At 54.0% G+C, this 14,337-nt stretch overlaps 1 long non-coding RNA gene across 2 annotated transcripts; it reads left to right on the top strand.

Annotated features, from left to right (window-relative positions):
* The first annotated feature begins 1,548 nt into the window (after positions 1-1,548).
* LOC109262808 (uncharacterized) lies at positions 1,549-9,775 on the top strand. Of its 2 annotated transcripts, XR_002077969.2 has the most exons (4): positions 1,549-2,526; positions 2,984-3,213; positions 8,712-8,835; positions 9,394-9,775. It is a non-coding gene; the product is annotated as an uncharacterized LOC109262808 (long non-coding RNA). The 2 variants fall into 2 exon arrangements; XR_002077968.2 differs by having other exon boundaries at positions 8,712-9,775.
* Positions 9,776-14,337: the final 4,562 nt, after the last annotated feature.

The raw sequence follows: 14,337 nt of genomic DNA, 5'->3' as shown, positions 1-14,337 counted from the left end.
ATGCGGAAGGCAAGGTCACATGGAGGAGAGCTGAGAAACCCCAGCACAGGTGTGTGGAGGAGGCTTCTTGGACATTCTGGGCCAGCTGAGCCCCTGGCTGGACACAGCCGCGCCGATCCCACGTGGAGCCCGGGATCTGCCCAGCTGAGCTGCAGAGCTCTGAGCGGGGAGTAACCCAGTGTGATTTCAAGCACTGAGTGTGGGGTGTTTTGTTACCCAGCAGAGATCACTGACACAGGTGGCCTGGCAGATGCTAGTCTCTGGGAGTCTCTGGGACGCCTAACCTCCGCGAGAGCCCTGAGCTCTGTTCGCAGACAACCGGAGCGGGCTTTTCTCCTGTTTCCTTCCTGCTAGGGAGGGTGAGGGGAGTTGTGCGGTTTCCCCACGTCCCATTTTGAAGGCGCTCCTATGACAAGCTAATGGAACTCCTAGATAAGAATGACAAGCTATGAGCTTGGACTCCGGGGTCAGACTCCCGGGATTTAAGTCCCAGCTCTGCCAATTTCTAGCTGTGCGACTGACCTTGGGCAATCTACATAACCGCTCTGTGCCTCAGTTTCTTTATCTGTAAAATGAGGTATTAGATTCCTATGTGGATTAAATAAGGTAATATATCCAAGCTCTTAAAATAGTGCCTGACTCATCATAAGCCCTCGATAAATATCATCTACTGTTTTATTGCTACTATTGAGGCCGCTGCTACTAGTAATAGGAGGGGGAGGTTCCAGGGCTTCTGAGCTGGATATTTCAGTGTTCTTGACCTGAAGGAGCCCACAGTCTCACCGACTCCAAGTAGAGCTGACGCCTGAACAGGTAAGTTACAATACAAAGGGGTGGAAATAAAAACAAGAGAATGATCGAGTCTGGGAGTGGTTTATTGTACCTGGGAATTAAGAAGACTTCCTAAGGGAGGTAACCATCGAGCTGGGTTTTGACGACCGAACCCAGTTTGCTGGCTTTATCAGTTCAGTTCACGCTTGGCTCTGAGTCAAAGCGACCACCACTGCCAAACAAAAACGGAAACACAAAAATAACAGTAGCTTCAACAAGACAGAAGTTTCTGTCTGACTCCAGTAGAAATCTGGTGGCGGAAGGCCCAGGGCCCCTAGGGTGTCCATTGCTCTCCTCCTGGTGCAAGGTGGCTGCAAGAGCTCCGGCAGTCGGGCTCTTTAAGAACATTCCTGGATTTTGTACACCGCATTTACAAGCTGTTGGCAAGGCTTCATCCCACTGCCAACCTAATTGCGAGGGAGACTGAGAACATATTCTTTATTCTGGGTGGCCTGTGGCCAGCTGGCTAAGAACTGGGTACCCCGTTACTGAGGAGGACTTGGGGAGCAGACACTGGAGGTCTAGGTTCCCACTAGAAAGAATGGCACATGCAAAGGCCTGTGTACTTGGAGCACACGGCCGGTTCTGCCTTCACAGGGCCTTCAAGGATCCTCACTCCTTCTCTGCTGAGACTCTCACTGGTTCATCACAGGCCGGCCTGTGGACTTGCACTTAGATCAGCGTCCTGCCAGCCAGGCACACCCACTCCCCCCTCTCCTGTTGCTCTGGAAGCTCCCTCCCACCCAGTGCATCATGGGAGACACGGAGATGCCCTTAAGGAGCTTGCGTTCACTGAGGAGACAGAGCTGCTGAGTGGAGGGGCCGCAGAGAGAAGGGCCAGAGCCCCCATCAGACCTCTGACCTAGGCCTGGACAGCCAGACTAAGTGGCTGAGAGGGCCCCCTGGGCCAGGGGAATGCTGAAAAGAAAGGCCAGGAGGCAGCTCTTAGGGCTCCTAGGTGACCCTTGAGGAGAGCTGTCCTGCTAGTTCTGGAGGTCTGAGGCCTCAAAGGCCACCTGCTTGAGGGATGAGAGTCCTTGTCCCTACAGATGACATCACATGTATGCTGGTCGTGGCAGGTTGGGACCAGGGAGCCAGTGCTGTTGGAGAAGAAAGGGAGCCACAGAAGACGGCGTCTTGGAGCAAGCCCTAGGAAGCACAGTCCCCACTCGGGGCCAGGAGGCAGGAGAGCGGGAGATTCACGCGGCCAAGGTGTCGGCATGGAACTCCAGTTCTGCCTCGGACACGCTGGGTGACGTGAAGCCTCAATTTTCCCATCTGTAAAGTGGGGGCCCACTTAAGGGCATAATGAGGGCTCCAGATGATGGGTGGAAAAGGCCTTGGCAAGAGCTCACGTGCCCTGCAGACACACGTGTTAGTGCAGAGACCTCTGAAGGAAGGCCTCCCCCAGGGCAGGCTCTCTTCCACACCGTCACAGGCGCGGGGCTTTCAACAGACAGTACTGCCCGCCTACTGCCTACGAGGCCTGAGCTTCTCGGGGATCCACCCGCCCCACCCCGCACTTGCGCACCCCTTCCTCACCTCCCAGCCTCTCACATCCCCTCGGTCAGCACTCTGGGTGCAGCCAGCAGCCAGCAGCCCGGCCCCGGGGCGGCAGACCGGGATGCCATGCACCTGGGACAAAAGCAGAGGTGCCCTGGAGAGCCTGCGAGCCCAAGTGCCAGTCCTACTCAGGTAGGACTCCTGGCTCGCACGCCCACAGGGACCAGGCAGGCAGCCAGTGTGGAGAGCAGGTCAGAGGGTGGCGGCCTCCGGGCGCGCGGCCTGTGCCAAGCCGGGAAGCATGTGCCCACCCGGTTCAAACGCAGGGTCTTTACACACGGTCCTCAACGCACCGCACTGGAAAGCAGAACCGCAAATCGGAGGCTTCCTGATGGGCTCTCCGAAGCACAGTGTCTGCTGTGTACGCGTTCGCGGGGAGGGAGGGTCTGTTTTTCCCCCGAACCGGCGACATCAGTCGGTCTGGGAGAAGTGGCCGCCTGCTTTGCTTCTGGGGGTGGAAGGCGGGTGGGGGCCCAGGGTCTGATTGGGTGGATAGAATGTGGAGCCTACAAGACTTTCTTTCTTTCTTGTTTTCTTTTTCTTTGCCTGGTGTTGCCCCTTTGCTGGCACTGCTCCGCGTCATCATCAGCCACACGTCTCCAGCGGGATTTGCCACGTTTCTTCGCCCCAGGTGGCTCGCACGTGACCCGCGCCGAGCCAATCGGCGTCTTCTGCAGGGGATTTGCAATCAGGACCCAAAGACTTCAGCTGAGGCCACCTGGCTTCACATCTCGAGGCCACGTCGAGCCGGGAGCTGTTGACAGCTATGTTTTCCACTACCGACCGGAGGCGTGAGCAGAGCCAGGGGACAGCGGCAAGGTAAGAGAGGGAGGGGGCACTGCTGGGCACCCACGGGGCTCTCAGCCCCGACGGCACCCTTTCCCGACCCCGACTGGGTCTTGCTCCGGGATTCCAGGAGACACCCCCGGGGCTCCTTTCGGGAACTTCCCTGCCCCCCGCCCCGCCCCGTTTTCTTTTTCTTGCCATAGCTAGCTTAGGTGAGTTTCTGTTGCAATCAAAATAATCCTACCCGATATAAAGAAAAGCACAGTGCGATCTCCTTGCGTGTGACTCACTGAGCCCGCAGCTTCACTTGCATTATCTCGTTAATTCCTTATGATGACTGGGAGGCAGGTGTTGTTCTTTCCATTTGACAGATGAGAACACTGAGGCTCAGAGAGACTAGGTGACGTGCCTAGAGTCACGCAGCTGACAGGCACTTGAGTCTGGGCTGGCTGATTCTAGGGGCCAAGTGGAACTCCTCCTGGGCACTTACGACCCACCCTGCTGTTAGGGGTTGTGTTTGAAAGTCACTGGCCTGGGAGTTGTGCTGGACCTCACACACACAGTCCATGATTCTCGGGGCTTATTTGACTCTGTTCTGGTAACTATATTTGTGCATCTCGAGAAAGAGCCATGCTGGTTAGGCTTTACGTTTTCAGTACTGGGCTGGGGGCCGCCTCCTTGGGGAGTCCGGGTAGAGCCTGGCCCAGCCCTAGACCAGGCTGGCTACTAGAGAAGGCTGATATCACATCCTGCCACAGCTCTGAGGCCTGCCTGTGAGTCATGGGCCTGGGCCGCCTGGGGCAGAAATGGTCCTCCCCCAGACCCCAAACCTAAGCCAGCCCCTCTGGGAAACCTTTCAGGGCCCAGGTGGTGTGACATTTTCTCCGTTCCCCCTCACACTCTGTTTGCCATGGTCCCACCTCAGGACTCAGGAGCCCTTGTTTGGGCTTTCCTGCTGAACCACCATGTAGGATAAAGCCGGCCTCTGTAATAGGCTTGGCTCCCCTCCTCCCCAGGGGTGAGTGGTTGCCCTTAGAGGGTCAGATAGAGAAGACCTAACATTGGCTGGGTCCTAGGAAGCGAGGGGTTCCTAGGAGAGGTAGCGGGAGACCTGGCTGCTCGGGAGGCTCTAGGTATAGGCCTAGCCGTGTGCAGACAGGTAGGCTCTCCAGAGACGGGACCAGCCATCCCTGCTCTTTGAAAATCTTTTAGAAGTTCACTTATTTGAATTCTATGAAAGTACAGTTTTCGAAAGAAGTGGAATCATGCTCTATGACATAAATAATTTTTTACCCCACTGAATAGATTACGCACATTCTTCCAAATGAACAGAGGCCTGAGTTATTCTTGTTAGTAGTTGCCTGACAGTCTATAGACTGAACAGCTCAGGGAAAACTCAGGACTGGTTTCGTTGTGAATGTAGATCTAAGAATTCTAAGTAAAATATTAGCAAAAGGGGGGGGGGGGTGCCTGGGTGGCTCAGTTGGTTAAGTGTCCAACTTCTGCTCAGGTCATGATCTCACGGTTTTGAGTTCGAGCCCCATGTCAGGCTCTGTGCTGACGGCTCAGAGCCTGGAGCCCGCTTCAGGTTGCGCATCTCCTTCTCTCTCTGCCCCTCCTCCGCTTATACCCTGTCCCTCTCTGTCTCTCAAAAATAAGTAAAAATGTTAAAAAAAAATTAAAAAGTCCAGAGCAGACAAGGCTCCAGGGTCCACCACAAGTGTTAGACCATGTTGTCCCAGGTAGAGACCCAGGGGCCCAAGGGCAGTGTTGGGGAGAAGCTGGTTCCCAGAGGCCTCCGGGGCAAGTCCACTCCCTGGAGGCCTCCTGCAAGTCTCTGTGCCCAGTTCTATATTAATAAGTTGGTGTTCTTTTTCTTACAAACAGTCCTTGAGTTGTACCAGCCTCAGGCCCCACACCTGGACCCTCCCCTGACTCTACTTCAGCATGTCCCCCCTGGATTGTAATCCTTGCGCCACCTTGACTCCCCAGCAGCCCGCCTGGCTGGGCATGCAGAACGGACCGTGAAGTGAAGGAATGAGGAAAGCAGAGGGACGTGACTTGTCCAAGGTTACTCTGCGATCATTGGCAGAGTCCAGACCAGAGCCCGCGTCTCTACCCACATCGTGTGGGGCCCCGCCCACTTCTCCAGGCAACCGCTTGGCCTGGTTTTTGCCCCCATGACATCCAGGAGGTGCTGAGAGCATAGAGGATTGAGTTGCAACCTTGGGTAACTGGAGGGAGACCCAAATGGGGGAACATGTCCAGGCTGCCCGGTGTGTGGACCTGCCGGCTGTGGAGACGTAGAGAGGGCAGGCTTGGCACATGTGCCCCTGCCCCTCCATCTGCAGCCTCTTAGGGTCCCTGTCGCTAAGGGGTCTGGGAGCCACATCGGGGCAAGCCCACTGGCTCCAGCCCTCTCCTTGGCTCCTTCAAGAGCATGTTGAGTTTCTGGCACCTCTGGGGCAAGCTTGAACAGGCGGTGACAGGGAGAACAGGTGACAAACACGGCCCCGTGCCTCCCTCTCTTGGGCTGTATCGTATTAAATGAAAACAGCAGCTTGGACAACAAGATGGCCCCATTTTTATAAAAATAAACATGTACTCATATGTGTGTATTCTAATTTTCCCATAATGATTATGTATTACCTGTGGAAGGGCAGCACAGAGCAGTGTTTAAGAGCCAGAATGGGTTGGGGGGAGCGCCTGAGTGGCTCAGTCGGTTAAGCATGTGACTTCGGCTCAGGTCACGATCGCATTAGGTTAGTGGGTTCGAGCCTCACGTCAGGCTCTGTGCTGACAACTTGGAGGCTGAAGCCTGCTTCCAATTCTGTGTCTCCCTCTCTCTCTGCCCCTCTCCCCCCTCTCTCTCAAAAATAAACATTAAAAAAAAAATAAAAAGGGTCAGAAGGGGGCTGGTCTTCCTTCATTCTAGCTGTGTGTGTGTGTGTGTGTGTGTGTGTGTGTGTGTGTGTGCGCGCCGCGCGCGGCGCGCGCAGGGGGGCAAGTCACGTGACCTCTCTGAGCTTCAGGTTATTCATCTGCAAAATAAAGTGCAGGCTCCTTGTCGGACCCCACCCAGGGATCACATTTAATACCACTAGTTATGGGGCCAATTCACCTGAGAAGCATACAGCACCAGGGTTCCTGCTGAAAATATTGAGCCTGGATCTAGTCATGAGGAAACATCAGACAAATCAAATTGAGAGACACTCTGCAAAGCATCTGGCCTGGACTTTTCCAAAAGGCCAATGGCATGAAAAGACAAAACAAAGTGAATAAAGGTCTGGAGAATGATTCCGGATTAAAGGAGATGCCAAGGGTGGTCCTTGATCAGATCCTGGGTAGGACAGGGAAGCTATAAAGGACATTATTGAGACAACTGCATATTTGCATGCAGACAGGACATTAGATAAGAGTATGAGGATGTTAAGTTTCCTGAGTGCCATCACTATATAGGGATTATGGGAAAATGTCCTCATTCTTAAGAAATAGTTGCTGAAATACTTAGGGGAAAATACCATGATGTCTGCAACTACTTCTCCTAAATTAAAGAAATATAAATAAAATATGTAAAATATAGATAAAGTAAATGCAGCAAAAATTAAGTTCAGTTAAATTAATTATTTTTTTTAAATCTGAATACAAGCTTCCTTTGAATTCTTTTTTTTTTTAATTTTTTTTAACGTGTATTTATTTGTGAGACAGAGAGAGACAGAGCATGAACGGGGGAGGGGCAGAGAGAGAGGGAGACACAGAATTGGAAGCAGGCTCCAGGTTCTGAGCCTTCAGCCCAGAGCCCGACATGGGGCTCGAACTCATGGACCACGAGATCCTGATCTGAGCCAAAGTCGGACGCTCAACCGACTGAGCCACCCAGGTGCCCCTCAGTTAAATTAATTAAATGCCCAGCACAGGGCAGATCTTGATAATCTATAATCGATAATCGAAAGCCACTGCTTCATCCAGCCTAGAGCGGCCTCTGCCCTGCCTCCTCCCTAAAAGGCCCCTTTTCTTTCCAATCCCCCCCCCCCCACCACCAGAGGCCCCTTTTCCAGAAGAGGTGACCACCATGGAGACTCTGGGAGAATAGCAGGAATCAGCCCGTGGCCTTCCCCTGAAAGTCAAGTCTTCCCCAGACTCAGGCTCCAAATAGCCTCATTCCACCTCCATCCACAGGTCCTGGGTCCTCATTCATATGCCATGGGCTGTCCTCTCTCTTCTAATTTGCTCACACAGTCCTCTTGGCCTAGAATGCCATCCTTCCTTTTCCTAGCACCTACATCCAAATTACCCTTCAAAGAAAGCCTTCTGAAGTGTTCAGAGACCCACCCCTCTCCCAGCCCAACGAAGAAGCATCCTTTCCTGGAGTGACTCTTTTCCTGTTATTCCGCTCTGCAATGCCCTCATCACTCTGTTGCCTTCATGAGCCTTGGAGGCTCCAATTTGCACAGCCTGGACTGCAGTCCCCATTATCTCTAGGACACACTCAATGCCTGAGCCCTGGCAGACGCTTTACGTATGTTTGTTGACCAAAGTTTGGGTTGCCAGTACGAATCTGCTGCCGTTTTGGAGACTAAATACGTGCTGGTGTATTCATATAATAGAATACAATGCAGGCGTCAAAAGAATGACGTAGATTGGTCTGGAGCAATCTGAGATATAATAATAAGTGAAAGCAAGGTGCACGGCCGTGAATGTAGTAAGCTACTATTTGCGTAAGAAGAAAAGTATATATGTGGTACTCGCGAAGGCTGTCCCAGGAAGGAGAAGGGGAGCTGGGGAGACAGAGAGGGAGTATGAAGTTTTACACCTGTGCCATGTGTATGTGAACGTTTGAGCATATTTTATGCTTTATTTTTTACAATTTATTCTTAGAGAGGGAGAGAATGAGGCGGCGAGGGGGAGAGAAAGGTGGGGGGAGAGAGAGAACCCCAAGCAGCCTCCACGCTGTCAGCGCAGAGCCTGAAGCCGGGCTCGAACCCGCAAACTGTGAGATCACGACCTGAGCGAAAACCAAGAGTCAGACGCTCTACCGACTGAGCCGCCCAGGTGCCCCTAAAGAAAAGTTATTTTTGCCCCTAACTAAAATGGTTAAAAGGGTAGGTAAGGAAGACTTTATTCAGGAACATTGGGAGAGGTAGGAAGACTACCACAGTAGGGGAGAGAGGTCGGGCTCCACCCTGAATACAGCGAAGACAGCTGGGGCTTTATAGACAAGGAGCAGGATGAGGGGGGCAATGGATGGAAAATCACGAAGAGTTGCCATCAAGGGTAGGGGCTTCTTACTAAACCGACTTAACAGGATTCTTGTTGAAGGCAGGAAAGGGGGATCGGATGTCAAGGGTGGGGCATCTTGCTAAACTGATTTAGCAGGATTCTTGCTAAAACTGGGCTGGGCAGGCCAAAGACAAGGCCCAAGGATGAGGCCTGGTCAAAAAGAGGCCTCCAAGGAGCCTGTCTGAAATTTGGTCAAGGAAAGAGTCTTTGTCACGTGTTAGAGGATTTTGAGAAAATTCCCCTTTTTACAGGTAAGGAAATGGAAGCTCGGAGAAGTAGCTATTTGTCCGAGGCCTGCTTTCGTCCACCTCTTCCGAAGGCTCAGCGCCACGGCTCCTGCTGCGTTTCATTGGCCCCCTTGTCCACAAGTCACGGGTAAAAGGCCCCAGGCCCCAGCCCTGACACTGTCACTGACTCACTGCCATGTGACCCCGTTTAAGTCCGGCCCACCTCTGGGCCTCTCAATATGACCCAAGAACTAAGCTACTAGAGTCTTCTGGCTGAGCCATGGAAGCTTTGGGGGGGCCGGGGTGGTCCAGGCCTAGGCCGGGCAAGGCAATAATTAGCTGAGCGCTCTTCTGGAATGTTAAGTACCCGGTCCTGGAATGCAGCTCCCGCTGGCTACAAATATCAACCCCTCCCCATGGGACAGGCCCTGCAGGGAAGATAAAAATCAGGGTGTGCAGACACTGGGGACCCTGTCCTAGGAGTCCCTCTGCCGGGAAGCGCAGTCCTCTGACCTCTCCCAGGATCTTCCTCCGTCCACAGCTCCCTCCCACTTAGGGCTTTGCCCGGAGTGCTGGGGAGCCCAGTGGTCCTGCCTCCTGGATTTAATGCCCTTGTGTAATCCCCTGGTCGGTGTGGGCTAGACTTAGTGACTGCCTCTCGCAACAGAGTACAGCAGAAGTGATGGGTCGTCACTTCTGATATCAGGTTACCAGAAGACCGTGGCTTTCATTCTGGGCACCCTTCTGCTCTCTCTGAATGAAGCCAGCTGCCATGTTGTAAGCTGCCCAGGAGAGAGGCCCAAACGGCAAGGACCTGAGTGGGGCCTCTGGCCAGCCGCCAGAGAGGCCAGTGAGGTTAGTGAGGAACCCAGGTCTGCAGTCCAGCGACCCACGAGGCCCCAAATCCTGCCAACAAGCATGTGAGTGAGCTTGGCCACAGATCCATCCCTGGTCGGGCCCAGATGACTGCGGTGCTGGCCGCCAGCTTGATTGTGGCCTATGAGAGACCGTGTGGCAAAGGGCCAGCTGGGCCATGCCGACTCCTGCCCCATGGACACTGTTAAGACAATAAATGTGTGTGGTTTTAAGTGGCTGACTTTTGGGGCAATTTGTTATGCAGCATTGGATAACTAATACAGCACACATCAATCAAGTGCTTGCAGTGTGCCTGGCCCCTTTCCCATCATTCTTTCCCCTGCCACCCCTGGGAGGCCAGCCCACTTCATAGACAGGAGGTTCTGTGACTTGCCCAAGGTCTTATGGCTGGAGAGCTATGAAGCCAGAATACAGTCCAAATCCAACTTCTCCAGCCATAACCCCCTTGGAAAATAGGGGCATCCTACCTTCAACTTGACAAGGGGTTTCACCTGTCTCGTTCTCCTTGAGTTTCATACTCAGGTAGGCATTATGACTCTATTTGCCGGGTGAGGAAACTGAGGCCCAGAGAGGAGACTGACTTGTTTCAAGTTATATGGAATATTAGTTGCAAAGCCACAGTTAGAACCCAGGGTCTTGAGTTAGGGTTCAGGATTTTTATATATCACACGCCAGGCTGCCTTCCTCCCCGCCTCCCCAGCAAGTCCTGCTCAGACAGAATCCTATGGAATGGGAATCGCAAGACAGACTTCAGTGATTCTCAGCCTGGTTTCCTCAGGGCTTGAGGTTAAGTACCCTTTGGGAGAGCAGCTTTGCCATCTAAGTTTGGGGCCTCTGGCCTTGAACCCGGGCCCAGACCCTACAGAAGCCTGAATAGTCTTGGGCTCAAGAGAGAGAGTTCATCCTCAGATCCTAGGGGGACACGGTCTGACTGTTCTCAGACATCCTACCTGGAGAAGCCAGGACAAGACTAGCAAAGGCTCTGCCCCATGTGGTGGGCCAGGACAAATTTGGTGCCCGGCTGTCTCCACCTCTAGGCGGGATCTGGGATGCCAGATTTGGGGGACTTGGGCCCAGGCAGAAAGATGGGCAACATGAACAACATACTAGAGCGCTCATCAGATCCAGATCCACGCTGAGATCCACTGGGAACCTGTGTCCCGCTTCTCGCCTACAGAGAGCCGTGGTTGGGCAGGACAGCACGGTGTCCATTAGGGTGTCACCGCACGCCAGGACCCTCAAGGGAGACTGCCATGACTCTACTTCCTGTTACTAGAATGCTTTGGTCCGAGACAATCTCCCTACAAAGGAAGCTTCCCTCCCTGCTTCAAGGCCCAGGCCCCACTCCCAGCAGTCGGGCTGGGACATCATGAACTGTCCGAGCCGGGAAGCACTTAAGAGCCATCTGGCTCGCCTCCAGCTCCCAGGACCAAGCTCACCAATAACACCTAAAGACTCAGAGGCCCGGGAAGGGAACTCCGTTTGCCTAAAGTCACAGAGCCTAGTCTTCCAGGGCCAGGATTAGGACCAAGGTTTTCTGACTCTCAGTGCAGTACACAGGGCCCTAGGCTAGTACCTCTCAAATGTATGCTTGTATCAGAATCTTCTGGAGGGCTTATGTAAACACAGATACGTGGGCCCCACCCTCAGAGTTTCTCATTCTGCGGGCCTGGGTGGGGACTGAGATTCTGCACGGCTGACAAGTTCCAAGTGGTGCCGATGGTGCCGGGGGAGGATCACACTTTGAGACCCAGTGCTCTAGACCATCTGTCTCCCGAATGGCTCTCCTGATGGGGCCCCAAAGCTTGGACCAAGGGCAATTTGCAGAGTCCCCAAGTGCCTGTCCAGGCACCCTCTCCTTTGAGGGAGTGGGGTGTGGCTGAAAGAACCACAAAGGGCAGGGTCGTGTCTCGTTCATCTTTGCAACAATTTGCCAAGCAGCTTCCATATTTGCTGACCCATGAAACCCACAGATATAAATGACACACCCCAATTTATAAGGAACCATTTTTGAAAAAAAAAAAAGGAACTTCCTTTTGTGATAACCATACTTAAAGTATTTTACTTTGTTCAGGTCATCGGGTGTTATGTGCAAGAATATTTTAAAGAAAACTACCACCAGGACGTGAATAGGAGGTGAAACGATGGTCTTCATCGCCATGTTTTCTGTTTCTATGCTTCACCGGTAGAGGCGGTTCCACCCGTCACTGGTGGATCTATCCACACAGACACAGATTTATATGTAGGTACAGATTTGGATACAGACGCAGGTGCAGGTTTAGATGAAGATGCAGAGGTGAGGCCCCTAAGGAGAAAGGACATGCTCCCTCCTGCTCCTCCCCAAAACGTGGGTGTGGTGAGGGGGCCAATTTGGACACACGATGGCAGACAACAAGGTAGAAGGGGCCTGGGTGCCTGGACAACCTCCTAGAGTAGGACCACTGCTCCAGTCCCGGACAGTCTACTCCTGGGTCATCACAGGAGAGAGAAGTAACCTCCACTCTGACATGGTTCGAGTAGATCACGCACACATGCCCCCCAGCAGGTGACAAGCTCCTTGAGGATAGGGACAAAGCCTCCGCCTTTCGTACCAGAGCTCCCAGAACGTAGCCTAGCAAGGTTCAGTGTTGGTTCTGCCCTTCACTGGCAGGTGTCCTGGGGCAAATGACCTTCCTGGCTGTTTCCTCTTCTATAAAACGGGACTGAGAAACGTTCTCACAAGATTGTCGTCAAGCTTAGTGAGATGCTATGTGTGACGCACTTAGCCCTGTGCTGGCACATAATGGGAGCTAAATCGCTGGTGGTTATTATCAGCTATTAGTTTTCAGAAATCTGATCCTGTCCCCTCCCACACTGTTTTATACCATTGTTCCCCATTTCCCGTGAGATAACGTCTAAATTTGCTACCATGACTCATAAGACCCTCTATGCACCAATTCTGCCCACCTCCCTGGTCTCATCACTTATACTTGGGACAATGCAGCCGGACAGAGCTGCTCTGGCCTCCCCTGGTCCTACTCTGGTCCAGGGAGCTGTCCTAAGGTCAGAGTGAAAGGCAAGCAATGTGCTAAGTCCAAATGACACTTGAAAATCTTTTAACCTGCCCAAAGGTACAGAGCCCAGTGCCTACCACCTCTCAGTAAATGCAGAACGGTTTCCCTCCAGTGCAGAAACAAGTGGCTGTATCTTCAGCTCAGCATCAGAGTAGCTGCCTCGTGTCTAGGGGCCTCACTGGACCAAAAATACGTGTCTGTAATCACTGAAGTCACATTCAGAACGAAACGTTCATGTGATGCTTCTTTACTGTACAGGCAGTCCTGTGATGTGCACTGTTCTACCTCTGAGCCTTTGCACATGCTGTTCCTTCCACTCCCAAATTCCTTTCCTGCTTCCTCCTCCACTTGGCCTGGCCAATCCTTATTCCTCTATGAGGTCTCCGTGCAGGTGCCACTTCCCGGAAGAAATATCCCTAACTACCTGCAGCCCCATGCCCCCCCCCCCAAACTTAGTCCCCTAAGACTCCCCTGCCCTGTGCAGCAGGCCTCCCACTGTATATCAGTGCAGGCCGCCCATTGGATTTTACTACCAGTCCTTCCTTCTTTCTTATTCATAATGCTCAGTGGCCAGCGCCTACCACACACAGAACTAGGTGCACAGAAGTGCCCAGTCAATGCCTACGATGAATGGGCCCGCGAGTGAATGCTGGAAAAGGTCAGGAATGCCTCTGCTTCCATCATCTGGCATCCTGGGGAGGGCAGGAAGGGGACAGGGGCCACTGTGGGGGCCTCTCCTTCCCCATCGTCCTTCCAGACCCTTTCCCTGCCCAACAGGGCGCCACTGGCCTGTCCCACACCCTCTCTGCCGCCTGCCCAGTGACCTAATTATTGTTTTTTCTTCCAGCCCCGCGGAGGGGAAAACAGAAATTCCTGGTGGATGACACAGGCCCGGCGGCCGCCTGAGAGCCGAGCACGGGACCGGCTGGGCCGGCTTCGCCCGCCCTGAACCCGCCGCCCGCCCCGCCATTAGGGCCGCGGGAACCCGTCATCAGGCTAAGTACAGAGCGGGCGGCGGGGCGGGCGGCCGGGAAATTGCCGGTTCCCGCTGACCCGCGGGGCCTGCGGGCGCCCCGAGTCTGGGGGCTCCGGGCGGGCGGGCCGGGGGCTAGGGGAACCTGGGGGGTCACGAGCGGCCCGCGGCCCGTTCTCCTGTCATTACTCCGGGGCAGCCTTGCTGGGCAGGGGGCGGGGGGCGGGGGGCGGGGGGAAGGGTGGGGGGCGGTGCCAGGCGGGGGCGGGGGTGGGGCTGGAGGAATTCGGAGCGGCTCGGGCCCGGGGTGTGGCTTGTGAGGCTCCGGGCCAGAGCCTGGTGGCCACACCTCGGGACAACCCCCTGCGAAGGCTCTGGGGGCCGCAGGCATCCCTCCCCTTTTCTGGGCCCTGCCCCAACTCTTAGAAGGAGCACTGGGCTTGGAGACAAACCGCCAAGGGGTCAAAGGCCCCAGTCCTGATGGACTGCTTATTCTGCCACTCCCCCTTCCGGGGGGGGGGGGGGTCTTTGATGCTGGAGGGAGCCCCAGTTCCCCCATCCATGAAATGGGTTAACAACAGCTATGGAAGAAATGAGATGTGGGCGGGTCAGTCCTCTCCCCCACGCCTTGCAGATAATAGATGCTCCATTTTCTTTCACTTATTAGGGGAAAAGGCACCCAATCACGCATGCCTTCCACGAGCGAATATTGATGGCACAGCTACTACGTGCCCTGCCCCGTGTTAGG

Source organism: Panthera pardus, unplaced genomic scaffold, assembly GCF_024362965.1.
Source record: "Panthera pardus isolate Hobbes unplaced genomic scaffold, ASM2436296v1 HiC_scaffold_24, whole genome shotgun sequence".
Taxonomy (NCBI): Eukaryota; Metazoa; Chordata; class Mammalia; order Carnivora; family Felidae; genus Panthera; species Panthera pardus.
This window is presented reverse-complemented; position numbering and strand designations above follow the sequence as displayed.